The sequence below is a fragment of the Buteo buteo genome, chromosome 22 (assembly GCF_964188355.1).
Source record: "Buteo buteo chromosome 22, bButBut1.hap1.1, whole genome shotgun sequence".
Taxonomy (NCBI): Eukaryota; Metazoa; Chordata; class Aves; order Accipitriformes; family Accipitridae; genus Buteo; species Buteo buteo.
The window spans coordinates 1740809-1759598 of NC_134192.1; the positions used below are offsets into that span (position 1 = coordinate 1740809).

At 41.6% G+C, this 18790-nt stretch overlaps 1 protein-coding gene across 2 annotated transcripts in view; it reads right to left on the minus strand.

Moving 5' to 3' along the window:
- Positions 1 to 18790, minus strand: part of C22H8orf48 (chromosome 22 C8orf48 homolog) — a 115418-nt gene that overhangs the window by 48760 nt on the left and 47868 nt on the right. Inside the window, exon 8 of one of the 2 annotated variants that reach the window (XM_075053762.1) lies at positions 4124 to 4187. The exons of the other annotated variant lie outside the window; for it this stretch is intronic. The gene's annotated coding sequence lies outside the window, so the exon portion shown is untranslated. Of the gene's footprint in view, positions 1 to 4123; positions 4188 to 18790 lie in introns of those variants that run through there. 2 annotated transcript variants of the gene reach the window in all.

Below are 18790 nucleotides of genomic sequence, written 5' to 3' on the forward strand. Positions count from 1 at the left end.
GGTATATACAGTGTTCAGAAATAGTGAAGGGAATGCATGTAATGATATAGCCATACATAAAGCGAATGTATAACTCTCTTCTCCAACCTTAGCCACCCCACGTTATGGCACACCACAGGATTAAAAAAAAAAAAAAAAAAGGTAGATGGCATTTCATGCACTGTACTGGAACCCCACTCTGCACTGTCATCAAACCAATAACTGGAGTTTTTTTAAAGCCAGAAAGCCTCTATTAAACCCAAGCAGCAGGCAAAACAGCTGAACCTCACCAGTGACAGCCGATATTGGAGGGGTACGTGGGAATGAGAGATGTGTGCTGTTTTCCATTCTAAATACTCATGAAAGCTCAAAAAATTAATGGCAACAGCAAGGTGTCACACATTCGTGGTGACTGGTATAGACAGGTAAAAGTGTGTCCAGTGGCTGGTCTGACAGAGCACACTGGGAGGACAGATAACTGCTGCTGCCTTCACTGTTTCAGCTGATGCCCCACCTTCTTCCTCCCTTACCCTTTTCTTTTGCTCTTTCTGAACATATTTCTGCATTGTTGCTGCTTCTGGCTCAGATTTCTGCTAATGTTTCCACTTTGGTGATTACAGAGCCTTTGTATCTGCACCGGTCACTCCACAGTCTCTCCACCTGCCCCTGGCTCTCCCTAGCAGCCACCCACACCGCTGCAAGTGAGGAACGTGTGTCTTGGTGTGGCAAGTCCGACAAGACGGGTGAAGTGTAAGAGGGAGGCAAAATTTTCGGGATATCCGTCCCCGGAGGGTTTGATTTGTGCAAGATAGAATATGAAACAGAGCGTGTACATCTAAAGTGTTTTGCATTTTGTTTGAGAATGCTAAAACCTGTCACGGCCCCCACACTTGCTTACCCACAAGCTGTTTAGCTCGCAGGTCCAGCAGGCTGGACTGGCTGCCTGCACAGTTACAAGGCAGGCTGAGCCTAAGGATGTCCTTTTCTCCTTGATCTACTGCTGTGCCCTTCCCGAAAGATCCAAAGCCCTAGGCCCAGCCTGGGCTATGTGAAAATGCCATGAGGGCAGGTGCAATCTGTCATGCTCAGCCTGGCCCATCCAACTGAGAGGAGGTCCCTGCTTTAACCATGTCAATCAACAGCATGCACCCAAAGTCTACCGAAAGCTGTGCTGGAGTGTAGCTTTGAGTCCAAACAGTGTGATACAAGGGCACTTTGGACTCAAGCACTGATGCAAGCTCACGCCCAAAATATCATATAGATTTACCTGTTGTCTCTGATGTGAACCCAAGCCTAAATACATGAAAATCTTCTTTTTCCTTTATGATGAATATGCATAAATTTGTGTCTTCCTGTGCAAAAAGTCACATCGTGGACATGTAAACATGAAAAACACCATATAACTTTACTGTAGACCTACAGAAATCTCGCATGATGAACCAGTTTCTCTAAAATTTATGTAGCACGCATTGAAGAAACCTGGCAGGCGTCTCATTTGAGTTACCGGCTGGCACTGTCCTGTATACCTGCTGCACTGCTGAGCCAACATCAGATTCATAATACACATCTTACTTCTATTTCTATTTCTATTCAGTGGGAGTTACAGATTATTATTTCAAGGAAGGTTCATGGTTCTTCCTGAATTATTGTATTTTTACTGGCGCATAAGCAAAAGTGCACCTCATAGGAATGAGGCTGTGAAAAGAAAAGAGCATGAAAAGCTCCTTTAGGGAATGCAGGAGCCATTCAAGGTCTTCTCAAGATTAACAGTATTTTTATGGAGATTTAGTTGCCCGCCTTTCTGCTGATGCTTTCAATAGGAAGCTGCAGTAACTTGACTTAAAATTAAATGAAGCTACTTATAAGCATAAAGTTAACCAACCACTTAATTAGTTTCCTAGTCAGTCTCTTTTTGTAAAATGAAAGAGGGGGAGGCATTCATGTTCATTTGCCTCACAATTAAAACGTTTTTTTTTAAAAGAAGGATTGATACTTTACTGTCTATTCACAGGGAAGAGATCTGGTGTCTTTGTACGGAAGCAGGCTGTCCTCTAAAAGAAATTTAATGTTCATCAAAATCACACCGTATTTTAAAATGCCTCTCTGAGCATCTCGTTTCTTAGCTAACAGCTGCTTGCACCGTGGGTAGACAGAGCATACTCTTGCACCTCAGCACTTTCTTTCCAGTGATGAAGTGACAAAATAACAAGAAGGGAGACATCAAGGGGAAAATGGAGGAAGACAATCCCTGTGCAGGGTCTTGCTCAAGCGGAAATCAGTTGCCTCATATGCTTGTTAAGAGATGGCATCCCTACCATTTTATACCTCTTCCTTTCCTGAGTTACCTTGTCCCTTATAATACACTTCACAGCTAAAAGCAGCACTTCCCCTTTCCCAAGCACACCATCCCAAGGCTGGTCACCCAGGGCATCAATATATGTTTACATTCCTCAGACCTGTAAAATCTCTCAGGCTGGCTTCGCTCTTTGCTGTTTTTCTAGACTGTATCATCTTCAGAAATAACGATACCTGCTGCTGTCTTGGCATTGGATTGGCTTTTGAAGGAGGGGGGCAAAATCCTGAGAAGCAGTGTTTGCCCAGGAGCCTTATATCAGAGCACAACTGGATTTGGGCTCCTTAACAGGTTGGGTTCAGACCCGTTACAGCTTTGTGCAATGTTACCCTTTCTGTACTGGGATACAAGCATTCTGCTAATCATGCCACCATCTTCTCTCATGAAATCAAATTACTTTACTATACCATGTCACTGGACAGTTTTGGCTGGGCAGGTGAGTGAATACCAGCCCTGTGATTGTTTGAGGATGAAGCACCTCATTGTAAGGACCTGTCCTAATGCTTTGTCAAGGTTCATTGGCTATTGAGAAACACATCGCTCAAGGGGCTGAAAGGCTGCAGTCATGATTCTCAACAAGGAGAAGGAGACAAATGAGAGGCAACGCTTTGAACTCATTTCTCTCCTGAGGTCTCAGCTGTAGCTCTGGCAGGATGACAGTGGGGAAACACTTGCAATGTGTGCAGACATTTCAATAGCTGTGTCTGCTGCCTTAGATCAGGATAATATGTTGAGGTATGGTTATGTTATTTCTGTTCTCAGAGGTAGAAGAACCAGGTTTTTTTAGAACCTCTATGACTGTTCACCTTCGATGCTTCCATTATGCATTTCAGCACAAAGTGAAAAAACACTGATTTTCTGTTTTTTCCCCTACAAATATTCATAGTCATAGCAGGAAACTGCATGAAAATCAATTGTTTTTCTATGGACTACAGTAAGGACCGTGTGAACTGGGCTGCTTGCTTCCTGAGAAAGTACCAGCAATTCATTACACGTTTTAGAAGTGCCACCCTGCACGAATTCTGAATTTACTATTTTTATCTGCCTTCTGATTAAACTTTAAGATATTCATGACTATCATTAATTACCAGATACCCCCGCAAATATCTGGGAATGTATCTCAGGTCCTAGAGATTGCCCTAACACGGTCAGAGGGAAACATTCTTTTAAGATTTTTAAAGAGAAGCCTGGGGCAGCCCAGGAGCATGCAAGTCTCCCATAACGTTCCACTAAGCAGACAGAGGAATAAGCAATCTTGGAGGTCCTTGCCTACAGATTCCTAACCTTTCTTCTTTTATCTTTATCTTCCTTCATCATCCTGCTACATTCTTGTATCTCGACTGGATCATGACAACTTCCAAACACATGGATGGGAGGTAAGAAGCAAGATATCTCATCTTGTAGGCAAAGTGATGGGTAACCAGACTCTTACGCCCAGCCTTGACAATGCTAAAAGCTCTTATACATGTCAAAATTAAGATCAGTGGTCTTGGATTAGTTTGAAAAGAAGCAGATTTAAAAAAAAGAAAAAGCACACAAGCAGAGGCTTAGGCTGAGAGCCCACTACTTAGCTCAACTGGACAGCCTGATGCTTCTGCTGAGCTTAATGGAAGTATTCCTTACAGTGCAGCAAGAAGAGAATAATCAGACACTAGTTAGGTTGAAATCTGGGTTACAGGTATGGCTATATGATGAAATGAGGATAAGATTAGGTAGTAACACTTACCCTGTAATTAAGATTAAATGCTAACGGCATTCTCATGTGCATTGTGACTGCAGCCAAGCAGCACTCGGTCCATGTCAGGCTATGGCAGACTGCAATGGAGCAGCAGGTGCATTTTGCATTGATGGCAGCCTGAAAGAAGAAACCGTTAATTGCAAATAAAATCAAAAGTCACCTCTCCTCTTTCTACTACTTTAGAGCACATTTAAGTTCTGCAAGAAGTATGTATGGGAAAAGTTTAACACATCTTTTGTGTCATGACTTGTGCTAGCTAAAGATAATAGACAGAGATGCCACATCCTTCTGTCCCATGTTTCTGTGTGGTGGCAGATGCGGTCAGGCAGAGGGCTGATGCAGACGTCTGTGTCGCTTTTCTGATAAGATCTGACAATATTAACGAGATTCAGGAACTACTCGTCATGGTGAAAGATCAGAAATGGCTTCGTTTTACTGTTGAATCCTGATGAGAAAAATTTTGTAAGTAGCGAAAGTGGTGTATCAGAATGGGAGGAGGAAAGAGGAAAAAAAAAGGTGGGGAAAAGCTAATAATCTGCAGGCAATTTGAAATGCTTCCCTTGGATGGACTCGTTATCAACACTGCAATCAGGCATTTCACCTATCATCTAGTGCCTGATAAACACTTGATATTCTGTTATTAACATATTGCCATCTAGTATCTATTAATGCTTGTTAACGCTCCTTTAGAGGCTAGGAGAACCCTCCCTGTGGTAGTATTTCCCCCTCTATCTGCATCTTCTTTTCTTCCTTTTTTTTGCTTCTGTGGTCAGACAGGAATCAAACAATGAGAGTTTCTTGCTAACTCCTTTTGACACCTCTGATAAGGTTCTCTGGGATCCTAATGGTACATCCTAAACTTAGATTCAAAAGCAGAAAATCACTAATGGGCTCCTATGAGCAGTGGCGATTCTGCTCTTTTTAAGGCTTTAAAGCTCCCTGCCGTGGATTGAGCCAGTTTGGTCTTCTGACATAGAAAACCTGTCAATCATCTCAGTCAGTGCCCTCACTAAGCAAGGCATTTCATAAGCCACATGACCCAGCCAGTCAAGACACTGAGCATGGAAAGGCAACAAGTGGCTTAGATCTGTATGGCGTTATTAGGGATAGAGATAGGAGCCTACATGCTCTCAGACATCGGCTGGTTTTTCTCCCCTACTCTTCACCTTTGCCTGAAAGGGAATGTATCAACAAAGGGAAACTTCAGCAAGAGTTTAATCAAAGCTTCAGACAAAAAGGCTGGAAGTTTGTCCGTGTCTGTTAAAAGGCTGAGAAAACTTTAAGGTCTGTTGTCTGACAGTGGTAGCACTCATTATACTATATTCTGGACTCGTTATTAGGCTAAAATGAAGGGCCCGTTTCTACAAAGTGCAGAGCTGGGAAGAGAAGAGAATGAGTCCCAACAACTCTTCCATAAATCAGATGCCCTTGCTTGCCACTTGCTTTGTTACTCCACACACACGGCCTTTCCTTGCACATACACATATTGCTCTGTTTGCGTTTGGCTCTTTCCACAGCAAGAACACAGTCTATTTCTCTTTTTTGTCTGCAGAGATGATCATCAAATGAAAGGCAAAGTTGCTTCTGATGGAGTAGCTGTAAGGATCAAAGGGAGACGGTTTTCTCAAGCTGGTGTTGAAGTGGAGAAAAAGATGACAAACCTTGGAAACGAAGTTTCTTTGACTTCTATTCCTACCTTTCAGCTGGAAGTGGTACTGGCCAACAATGAAGAAGGATGAGATCAGGCTTCCATTGCCATGAAGGCTACTGTCCTGACCAGTCGCTGTTTTCCACTTCAACTTGAGGCTAGTATACGTGACACGAGAAGAACCACAGAATTGCAGCTATTTTGAAGGACTTACTGGACCTACTTAGTGGCAAAAGGAACTATGTGACCAGTCTCAGACCAGCTTGTAGTGAACAAAGTTCCCAATCCCATCTCATACTGCGTGGGTCAATGTTCAGGACTGTCCTGCTCACATGCTCATCAGAGTAGCATGTGCAGTGGATACAGAGCAATTTCTGACAAGGATGATTTTTACAGAGGGTATTTTTAAAAGCCTGTTTTTCTTGTCAGTCCTGATGGGGAGGGGAGCAAGAGAGGAAAGTGGAAAATGAAGACGCAGCTAACTTGAGAAATACTAAAATTGCAAGCAGATAACTGTGAGGAAATAAAAGCTATAACAAAAAAAAAATTGTGTCTTTCAGGGTTTGATGAATTCCTGCCTGTGAATCTGATTGAATCTATTTAAAGGATCAAATTTCATCCCGGTATATGGATTTCCAAAGTTTGTTGGAGCTACATCAGCTTACACCATTTGTAAATACGGCTCATTGCGTCCGAAAAATAGGAAATGCCCAGCACAGAAGTAATTGCACAGCAAATTCCCTTATTATGAGCAAAGCTGGTTAACTGAGGAGTCCGGTATCTCTGAGCTCACCTACATGATGCAACCTTGCTAGAAAATAAAAGAAAGTCATACCTCTTCTGCCAGACTTGTGGAAATCTGTAGGATAGGTTGCATCCTCTATGTTATGTACTCTCACATTCCCTGCAGCTGCCTTCAGTAAGAGCAGTTCACCATGACAGAAAAAATGAGTGGAAAGCAATTGCCACATTCCGTTTGTGTGCTCTATTAAAAAAGTAAATTAATGATACATAAAGCTGGCAACAATATCTAACCTCAAGACAGCAGTCCTCCTGAAAAAGATGTGATCATGTAATTAAGGAGTATATCATAATGTAAATGGGCAAAGGGGATAATTAAATTCATAAAATCAACCTCTGTTCTGCGATTTTCTGACTGCGGAGTTCTTCAATTTGCAGCCTTTATAATATTAGTTTAATGTAACTTTTTGTGTACAATAAAGAGCTTTCTTATTAGCTGTGGCCTGTCTATTCTCTCACTTGCATGCCTGCCTGGATTGAGTCACAGCACAATGAGTCTCTTGCCTCCTGAAGTCATGTAATTATCTCAGGATCTTAAATTAAAAAATAGGACTTTTGTAAACCCCTGTTCTGAAGAAAAGTGTGAGTAGGCAAATCCAGTGTAACCAGTGTGTTTGTGTCTGTGAAGAGCCTGAAACAATAGTTTTGAGAGATATCAAATGTCATGTGTATCCTAATAGAAAACTAATTATTCCAGCAACTCTTTCAACACCATCCCATTAGGGAACTCTGTCACCCCGTGGATATTTATGGGAGTAAGTACTTGGAGAAATCTTGCTGATGACCGTAGCTGTTATTACTTCTGTTTCTTCTAAAGATAAATCTCCTTCATCTTTCCGGGAGAATAAACAAACCCAATGCTCAGAAGCGCTTAGGTCCCTGCCTTAATCCCCAGGCCTGCTCTTCCGAGTCTGGATTTCCAGATGCCATCTGCTGATCTATGCCCTGGCTCTTCTGTCTTTGCCTCATGCTCTGGGGATATGAAGGGGCTGAGAAACTACTTGAACTCCTGCATTTGAAGTGTGCCTGTTTGCAAATGAGGACACAACTCATCACAGTGTGCTTCAGTAGCTCCTACCCCCAGGACAGTCCTCAGGACTGTCAGAGTACACAGCAGCACTGAGAGCAAAGAACCACAGAGAGACAGGCTGCAGATCAGAAATGTGCAGTTATTTTTAAACCATCTCTCACATATAGGCAGTTCATGTTTATGGAATATGGCACAGCAGAGATCTTAAAACCAAAGCATCTCTCCAGCTATGCATATCCAGGACAAACCTGAGGTGAATGATACCCTCTAAGTTCCTTCCAGAGCCATTTTAGTGGCAATCAGAGGAAACATTTCCTAGAGAAACAGTTCATATCAAATTTATAAGCCTTCCCTTGGGGAGGAAACATCCATTTCCCTTTCTACCTGTCATTCTTCTTCGTTTATTGAATCAATAAGGCATGAAATTTGGCAGGCTTTAAGTAAAAAATGAGCTGTTCATATCAAAGAGAGACTGGATGGATAAAAAAAAAAAATCAAACTGTTAGAATCAAGATTCAGTTAATAGGAGTAAAAATAAATAGAAACAGAATCTAAATGTAAATGAACATTACATCACCACCGGCATTTAAACTCATTTTCAAATACAGAATTAGAAACAGATTTAACTTGCTGAAACTTGCTGTGTTCACACAGATATAGCTACTTTGGGGGACACAGGTCTGAACATTTTGTTTGTAGCTTCTGCTCCCCAAACCCACCACAGCTGGAGATTCTTACTGGACAAGAAAGGAGCAAGAGGGATCATGCAGAGGGGGCATATCCCTACTTTCTGGTCAAAAGAATAGCTAAGAGGTTAGGAGGAATATGATTATGTTCCTGCTTCCTTGCCCTTTGTAAGCTGTTGCAATAAAACAGCCAGTATGTCTGACTTACCTTGACCCTTCTGGATGGCATCTGAATTTACCTACTGAGTTGCAGCTTCTACGCTTCCAGTCTTCAATACAGGTCCTCCATCAGCTCAGATGAGAGAGACCCATTACTGTCATGCATTTACATCATGAAGTCTCATCTGCCCACGAATCTGCTGAGTGTAATTTCCCTGAAACTGTTATCACAAGGGCACTGCTCTGTCTATGGGACAATCCTTGTTTAATCAAAGGCAGCCAGAAGGTCTGCAGCTGAGTGAAAAAATTCCAAATAGGTGGTGAGATACAATTCCGTCTGACAAGGCAGTTGAGTATCACACCACCATGCCCTGCCTTCAGGGTTCACAGCTGATTTCTTGCTTGGTTTGCCTCTCTACAGCCTGGAAGTTCTTCCTCTCTTACCTCTGGAGATAATTGTTCACATACCTATGTTCTTCTCATTACATAAGGAAAGAAATTGCTGGCAGTTACTCTAAGCTAATATTATCAGTAGGTCACAGCAGCTTTTTCGGGTGTCTTCAAGCTTCAAGGGCATTTTTCAAAGCTACTCATCCCTATTCTGTGCTCTGACTTCCAACCTGATGAGTATAATTTTCCTCTACTCAAAGGTGAGCTATTCTGTTCAACTACAAGCATGGGGTCCATCATTTAGACAAAGATGCAGTGATTATATTTGAGTCTGGTTCTTTTGAGGATGACTGTGTCCCACACTGCCTATTAAAGAGCAAAGTTTAACACTACTCTCACTCCCACTAATCCCTTTGTGTAATGTCACACTAAGCATTTACTTCTACAACTATTTTTGTAGCTCAAGGTCTTAACTTGCATCTTCCAGCTTCAACTGCCTTTGAAACTGCATTACGTTCAACAATGAAGATTTGTTCTTCTTTCCTAACACACACACACATGCACAGAATTAATTTTGCATCCCACTGAAATTACAACACTCAGACATTTCTTTTCTCGGGGACACACCTTTGCTTGAGGATTTTTCAAATTTAGGCAGACATGGCATAAGAAGGGGGAGAATTTCTCCTTTCAGTCACTGCTACTGTAATAAGCCTGCAGACCAACCCCACACAGATCCTACAACTCTGTCAAACCCTCTCACCAGCCTTTATTCTGCCTGGATGGTTTTATTAGCATATTAGCATAGAGCCACACTGTGATTGGCAGGAAGGTCTTGTTTATTGCCAGCTTGTTTGAAGACAAGCAGAGCACATAGTCCCAATGAGGTGGGATCTAATTATTAAGCTTTTAATGAAGAAATACAATCATGAGATGCTGTACAAGGTATGGAAATCACGTGAGAAATCGAGACCTTGCTGGCTCCACTGTTATTCATATAGAATCAACTTATTTTGCTGAAATGCAAGACTAATTTTAAGCAATCATCTCATATTCTGATCAATTATCTTGGAAATTGTACAGCTTACTGTGATGACTGGGGAATACCTATGTATAAGTTGTTGATCTCTACTGATACAGAGACTTGTTCCTAGCACCCCACAGCTGGTAATACTAGTCTTCAAGCTCATTCTTGAAGAGTGGGAGACATATTCCATTGTAGGGTTCACCTCAAATGGCAGATACACATCAAGAGGTTTCCTACATTTACTTTCTAAATGGATATGTTTCCTCTGGAGAAGTAATCTGGTTTGTGTTTGCCAGCTTCAGCTGAATTCACTCGACATCAAGCAGATTAAAAGTGAAAGCATATAATTTAATTCTAGCACAGAAAAAGGCTAGAGTCTTAATTATTAAGTGAGAAAGAAGATTACAAAAAGAGGAAAATAAACCAAAATGTAATTTTAGCATCAAATTTCTTTCCCAGCTGTCATCTCAAATCCTTGAGGTACGCATTAGCCATACAAACTCAAGGCACAACTCACAAACTGAAAACACACCTTGAGTACTATCTGTTAGAGTAAGACCTTAAAGCCGGTGCCTCTGGATACCTCCATCCACCACACCTATACACAGTAGCAACCTCTCAATTTCTCCTCTCTTCTCTTGTTCAAAACGGCATTACCACCCATTTATAATGTTAATCTCGCTCATCTTTCCATTTGTTGGGGCAGAATGGTCCTTCCTGTTCAGGACAGTTGGGGTGAAACTTCTCCAAGTTTATGATTCAGTGGCACTCTTCCCACTAGTGGATTTCTTTTGGCTTAAATGGCCTTTTGGCAGACCAAACAATTGGAGGACTGTCATGATATAAATCATAAAAAGCACAACTCTAATAACATTATTCAACAACTTCACTGATCTCATATGACAATTTTGCCAATGTTGTAGCCCAGCAGGACCTAGGTTTTTCAGGGAGACGGGAGGTTAAAACAGTATTAAGACAGATGACAAAGCAGGCTTTTAGAGATGCTTTGTCCAACCCTTTTCTACCCCCTTTGGTCACTTCTAGGAGCTCACACCATCACATTAATCTTTCATAGACTTGGATCCCATGGGTCAAAACCCTTTGGTTATGAAAGGTTTCTACCTGGAAAATATCATCTTCATCTCAGAGAAAGCGAGTGTCTAACAGAAGAAAGAGTTATAGGAAATGATACACTAGATGAGCTGACAGCTCATCTCCAGCATCTTGTCCAGATGCTTGCCTCAAGCATCCTGTCTGCAGCAATGGAGCAGTGACAAATGCTTCAGAAGTCAAAAAATTTTTTAATAATCTGCTTATTAAGACAAATAACATCTAAGCCCTAACCAGCAACAATCACCATGTGTTATCCTCAAGAGGAGGCTGTTCTGCTGGGATGCTGGATGTCTCCTTCTGTGATCATCGTCGTCCTTCACCACATTTTGATCTTGCTGCCTGATTTAACAGTTATGTCTCTTTATCCCTCCATGGAATAATGCTCAGGCCATTGAATTTTTTTGATTTATGGATACTGTGTATCACAGAGAGGAGCAAAATGATCACTACATGTCCCTGAATTCAGGCTAACCTCTTTGGATATCGAGAGTTATACCATGACTGCAAATCAGCAGCAGAAATGGTTAATAGGCTGGATTTATGGGCAGCTAATAGCTATCTAACCTAACAGTTAGTGCAGCAAGGACTCATTGGTAATACATCACGGAACTAATAAATTATTTTTATAAAGGCAAGCAATAAAATTGATTTCCATATGGAATTTTTTCTTACTTTGATATTCCTCATGTCACTATCCTGAATCAGTCTGAGCTGAAGAGTCAAATTTTACAGATTTGGAAATATCCACAGAACCATTTGTGATGACATGAAGGGAATCACTATCTGTTTAAAGTTCCTTCAGCATGTTTGGGTATAATTTAGTTTGTAACACAGTGATATTAATACAAAATTATTGAATCCCTAAAGATCTTAAAGCAAAACTACTTATACCCAAATCCTTACTGTGGAGAGAGGAATAAACGATCTCATTTCAAGAAAGACTCCTGACAGATGAAGAAAGGCAAATTCATGCAAGGCAGACTTCAGAAAAATCTGAAAAAGCCAATAATGATGAAGAAAATTTGGAGCAACTATATTTAGATTCATAACCAGAAAACAACATTCTGTTTTCTGAAAAAGAACTGTGTCCATGAAGACTTACCTTAGGTCTAATGTAATACAGGGTCAATGTTGTTATTGGTTGTCTCTGATCTCCATCTCTCTGAATAGAACTTTTCTGACCAAGAATTCTATTAAAAGATCAGTTGAATGCTGCTTTCAGCCTGAAATCATTATCTTGTTGCAAAGGATCTGTGACCTCAAAAGGAACATTATTCCTTTCTTACACACCCACACCCACGCACATGCACACACAAATGCATAAGTTCTGATATCGTAGGAAGCTTTTATCACTGGTGGGCTTCTCACTTCATTTGAGATCATTCAGTCTTTCCTTCCGTTTGTTTCCCTAAGAATTACCATTTCACTGTGAAAGTGCGTCATCTTTGCAAAGGAAAGCAATACGAGGCGTAAGATGGAAGGCAGTGAGTAGGGAAAAAGGTGAACCTCATTATGGTAAACAGCAACATCTGCATTCAGATTTAAGTGAACAGTGACATGAAGCAATTTAAATCTCAACTGTTGAGCCTGCATGACGCATATTTAGCAACACAACAGGCACAGACCACCCCGGACGCTGCTGCAAACAGAGTCAACATCACTACAAGTGGGACTGCGCAGATGGGAGTGCACATTTCTGCAGGCGCTTTGGCGGACAGAATAAAGGCAGGCCCAGCATTCTGGAAAGCAGAAGCAGGCAAAAGCACTGGGGACCTCTGTAAACACTTACAAGTCATAATTTCACTCAGACACTTAAGAAAGGCTTTGCCAGCTCCTTCAGACACTGGATCTCGGTGTTTGTCTCCTTTGCTTCTATGTTAAGGCACAAAGAAATGTTTTTCCATCCCCCACTGTAAATTCAGTAAATTACTAAGTGGCTTATCTGGCAATTGCAGTGTTAAGTTCCAGCTGATTGCCGAGGAGGGGTCTGTGCTGCAGGCCACCCAGCTCCAGAGAGCCCTGCAGGCAAATTTATAATGACACGTCTGGTGATGAGAGGCCCCGTGTCTCCCGAGTGCTACGTGCCTGTTTGCTTTTAATGATGAATAATTTGTTCAGGGAAGAAAGAGAAAGTTGAGAAGCCTCATTTTGTAGGAGCTCTCTGCAGCACTTGGTAACCTGTGAAATGCCTTGTTTTTGGAAACCAGGCTTCTACAAGCACAGAAGATTTGTCAGACGCAGTTATCCCTTTGCAAGATGCTTGATGTGCTCAGGTCATGGGGAGTTCTAGGGAAGACAGAGAATTACATAGCCTTAAACATGGTGCCTCTTATACTCTAGGTATTCTGTGTCAATTTAGGCAATAAAGAGTTAAAGTTCAGTAAACACAAAGACTCCATGGGCAGCTAAGGAAGATTTGAGATGATTGTCCCTTATTCTTACACACCTCAGACATTCAAATTATTTTGCCAGGACTGGGGCTGGTATCTAAGATGCTAGGGTTTGAAACAAAACTCTTAAATGTGGGAAGATGAGGAGACAGGGGTCCTTGCCTCTCATTTGCAAGAAGTAAGAATGACAGAGGAAAAAGGTGTTAATTTAGCATACCGAAGGAAGATGGCACACTGAAATTTAATTGTGCCTGATATGGCAGATAGAGGTTTGTTGTTTTTTTTTAAACAGGAAAAGCTTAAATATTTCACAAAATATGCATTCTCTGTGATTATTTGTAAAGCATCATAGATGTACTTGGCATTTTACTGACGGAAACATTAGCAGGTCTCTGCCTCAAGGAACCTATAATTAGAGTATAGCAAGGGAAGATGATGGATAAGAGTGTATGGGAGGACAGGGATACAACAGTGAAAGATCATGAAGAGCTTTAGATATACTTTTCTAGATTTTTTTTGGTTCTTTTCATTTAAATGTGATATATTTTAAATCTAGGACTAAGAACTGATTGAACTTCAGATTTTTTGCTCCACAAACTTTCTACTTTGTCCCAAACTGGAACAGAAAACTGAAGTTTTGAAATTCCTCATGAAATAAACACATGCAAGAAAGGTGATCTGGAAACAGCCTCATTGAACTGCCTTACCTTCCAAGGTGGAAGCATTTCTTTCCAGCTTTATCATTCTGATAAAAAATTACACTCTGACACAAAGAAGTGAAAAAACAGCCTAACATTGCCAGTGTGAAACACTCACCCCCACAGCACAAGGATGTCTTGAATGTCTAAATGTTTGTTGAAAGTTTTGTGTAAGTAGATGTTCCTGTGAAGTGGTTTGGTGTGGCTAAATAACTTCTAATGGAAAACAGCTTTAGCAGAAATCTTTCAACCAAATCCAACACTAAGACCATGGAAGAATACGGCGGTAGAATCAAAGAGAAAATACTGGACATAAGATAGTGGTTTTCATTAGAGTAAAAAATGAAGGAAAAAAGATGACACCAGAGCAAGTACCCCTTGCGAGAGGCCAAGGGAGCCAGGAGAGCTCTGCTTTTTTCCAGTATTTGAAGAAAAGTCATAACCAAAGCAACTTCCTTAGCAGATGAGAAAGTGAGGACCTCGTGCATGGGATACGAGATTGCAAAGGCAGTTCCATGAGAGTACTAAGCCCTCAAAAGCCCCTCTGTGTGCAAGAGCTGCGAGGGCTGGCCAATTTGAACAGGGCACTGCCATAGCACCGAAGGGAGGCCAGATGCAAAGCATGGGAGGTTGGCATTTCATTAGCCCCTTTAAAATATCAGAGGAGCAGAAATTCATTAGTTTTGCTGTCAGAGAAGGGCCCAAGCAGAAATGCCAAACAGACACTGCAGTGCAGTGCTGCCTTTGGGGACAAGTGGGCCCATCAGCTCAACCCCTGCTAAGAAGAATCTGACCCAAAATTCAGGGAGTCCCAGAATGCCGAAATCCAAGGATTGCACACAGGATACTTGGATCCAATCTTTCATTAAACTCTGTTTCTGATTTTTAAAACTAGCTAGGGGCTTTCACTGAATGCTCCTACCCTCCTCAGCCTGTATATATGGTACATTTCCCTCCATACATTTTTTCAAATGGCTGGTTTGTCCTTCAGAGTCCAAAGTGATGGGCACATGTCATTTCCTCTAAACTGGTCATATGAAGTGACATCTAAAAGCTTATGCAGTCAGTCCTGAAAGGGAATTGAAAAATGAGCAGGGAGACACATCTCTTTAAGATTATGGCCCTTTCTTGGATGTAAAGAGAACAGTCGTGATGAATCCACACATCCTCTGGGAGCTGAATGGAGATCAGCGACTGACTTCCTAGAGGATACCACTGGCCTGGAGACATTAACAACTTCTGATGCCCAGAAGCATGCAGGAAAACTGAGCAGGCAACAAACTTCCAGATCATTTCAAGTCTATTAATACATTTCTAAAGCACACAGCTTCCCTCAAACCCATAATTGTGATTTGGAAGTCTCTGGCTGTGTCTTGCACATCAATGAGTCACTCTGTATTTTCCTTCTGCCTAAGAAGCAATCTGACTATGCAGGAATGAGAAAGGCAAAACAACTTTTGATCTTGCACCTAGATGCTCAGTAGAAAATAACCTGGCATAAGCACTTACTTGATTTGCACTCACAGGAATAAGCCCTTGGGTGGTCCAGTGTCACTAGTGGGGAAGGGGAAAGATGCCCAGTTCCAGGCAGTGAAGACAAATACAGTCACACAAACACATTGGGTAGATCAGTAAAAGTACCCTGCTGCAGATAAATTAAACCCTTCCTAAATGAGATTAAAAGAACCTCCCCTTGGAGAATAAATACAAAATGGCTGTGAGGTACTAATGGGAGAGAATTGCAGTTGTACAGCAAATGCAAGAAATCATTTCAGAAAATATATGGAGAAAGCTGAAGCAAGGGTGTGGAGAAAGGGATGGAGTGTTTGGGCAATTGTAACGAACCCAGTCTTTTTATAGAACCGTGCTTACTCTCTTTGCTCAGCACGCTAAACCTCTTAAATCTCCACACTTTCCCTCCTATCCCCCTGCCCTGTGGTCATCACTGTGGAAATTCTAGCTGCAATGGGAAAGGGTTGTTAACAAGAGGACAGGAGAAGGACTGGGGAAAATACTTAGCTCCCTGGCTCTGGATAAAGCTAATGAAGACCTTCTAAAGCACAGAAAAAAACCAGCTCTGAATAAAACATATGTTTGGCTATCTTTCATCCAGTGATGAATCTCAAATCACTTTTTATATACACATCAGTATGTTCCACCTCATGACACCTCTGTAAAGGTAGGCAAGTCAAGCTAGGAACAAAGCAGCAAACAGCAGTCACAAGCCCTGACACTCACCCTGTGCTGTAATCAGCAAGCGTGCCCCTTTCCTCAGCCTCAGGAACACTAATGGAGTGTCCGGAAACCTGGAAAGTGGCAATGAATTACTCTCAGCAGGATAAACTGCATGTCTGCAGAGACAGAATTGTGTTCTGTGCCATTCATAATACAAACAGCATTGAGTCAAAGGTTGGCAGGTGGCTGTTTTCCTTGGAGCTGTAATTAATATTATCTGAGCAACGCAAAGAGACCCAGAGAGTGCCAGGTGTCTCCTCTTGGCAACAATCTGTGAACAAGCAGGATATTGGTGCTGATGTTAGGAGCCTTTCCCACAAACCAGAAAATAGCAAAGTTAAGAGGAAGAGGAAACCAGATAATCTTAAGGAGCATCAGTTAATAGTCTAATGCTATAGTGTGTCTCTAAGTGTGGAAGATGTCAGTAACAGTGACCAACAATCAAATTTGACCTTTTGGCATCTGCTACCATTTAACATTCTTTCTGTAGAGAGCAGATAGCTGCTGTTCATAAGGCCGAGAGGATGTGGTGAATGGTCCTCGTGCCACCGAAGAAATATAATCAGCAGAAGATCTCCCACTGGGAAGTTGGGGTGTACCACCACTGGCAAAATTTCCAGTAGGATTTCTCATCAAGCCAAGGGCTCTTCCTCTGCTGTTCTTACAGCTGCATCGGAAGCCACCTGTTGCCTTGGACACTTCCATTATTTTCCCTCTCTTCTGCCCTAAACACACCAGAGCACCCTTTCATATCTGGTCCACTGAGGATCGTATCTCTTGGAAATGGCTCAGTCTCTGCTAGAATTTTTACTGCCAGTAAGCTGAATTCAAACCACCTATCTGCAGATTGAAGTAGTGCCTACGTTAAAAAGAACAAATGTGCATCAGGCTATATAAAAAGGAGAGAGGTAGGAGATCTTTTGAGATTGCTTATTATATCTGCCTTCCTTGGTTGTGCTTTCTGCCCTTCTCTGTTGATGTTAGGAGACAAGGTCTAGTACTATAGGACAACTAGAGATCTGCACCCACCGGTGCAGCAGTGCGATTAAGTCGCAGGCTTCGCTGCACCAGCAGAAAGCCTTTTTTAATACAGTGACTGCCAAATTGCTTTGCAGAGATTGGAAGAACCAAAGAATACTACGTTACTGTCTCAGATAAAAGTGAACAGATCAAAAATGACAATGTTCTGCGCATCTCATGCTACCAAGCTGGGTTTCTGCTTTGTGCTGCTTGAGTAAACAAGCTCTGTATAAAAGTACCATTTTGATACCACGCTGGTTTCCCCTACAACAAAGTGCTTGAAGCTGAACCAAAAGGCTTTTAACTTACCTCTCAATGTGTCTGCATTGTTTGTGTCTTGCTGTTGCTAACATCTAAAGCAGTTCAGGGAGTGATTCTCCTTCCTCTGAAACTGTTGCTTTCAGTTCCACTTATTTGTTCTGTGGATATAAAGACGTAATCCTGCTAATGGCCAGTTTGCAATGAGACTCACTGGAATTATTTACTTTCCTTAGGACCTTTGGAACACCTTTCACAAGCTTAAACCTACCTCTTCTACTCTTCCCACTGAGCAATAACTTGCTAATGCATGACTAAAGAAAAATACTTTCCATATGGGATCAGACTTAAAGGCCCTGGAGAGCAAAAATATTGATCTTGTGAACTACCAGCATTCAGAATTTCTACCAACTACATCAAGCAGTGCTCAGCTCCTCTTGAGGCCAGACTCCAAGACTAATCAGCAACAGCAACAACAAAACTCTACAAAAATGAGAATATTGTGCTCAGCTGTCTTGGGGATGGAAGACACAAGTTCTGCAAATTCCATAACTGGACCTTGAATATAAGTAACCTATTCCTCTCCATTCACTGGCTTTTCCCCTTCCCTTAGGTCTTCTGAGTCATGACTCATTGAGCTTTGGCCTAAACTCTAAATCAGTAAAGCTTCTTCTACTATTTCTCTGTGGTCTAGTAAAGTTCAGAGGTAGCAAAATAAAGACAAATTCCTAGCACTGTTACTTTCTTCTGTTTAAAGAAGAAAAAAAACTATTTTAAACATGTCTGATTTCCCTTTCTCTGTGAAGGGCTGGTATTTGGCAGGACCTATGATACGAGGAAGCACCAAGTGAACAAAAAATTTAACCTCATGTAGCTTCCCATCCTCTTTCTTCTGTGTTATTTCCATTAATCAGAAGTGAGTGGAAAATGTAAATATTGGTTTAGCTACTGTTTCTACACTTTCCTGCAACCTCCTATAGGTTCTCCAGAGTGCAAGCTGTGCATCAGTAGACCTGACCTGCTTATTCTGGATGTGATCCTAAACTTTCCCAGAGCTCTAGAATATGAATCTCAGAGAGGAATGAAAATACTTTTCAAGGAATCAGTGAATAAAAGGGCATAGTAAGTGTTCTCTTTTCTAGATGAGACTGATTGGTTTATGGATCCACTGGCTGCCATCATACTGGTTCACTCACAGCTTCCAGTTAAGAGTTCCAGTTATACTGGTTCAGGCTTTTTCCTTCCACATGCTCCTAGCATCCTTC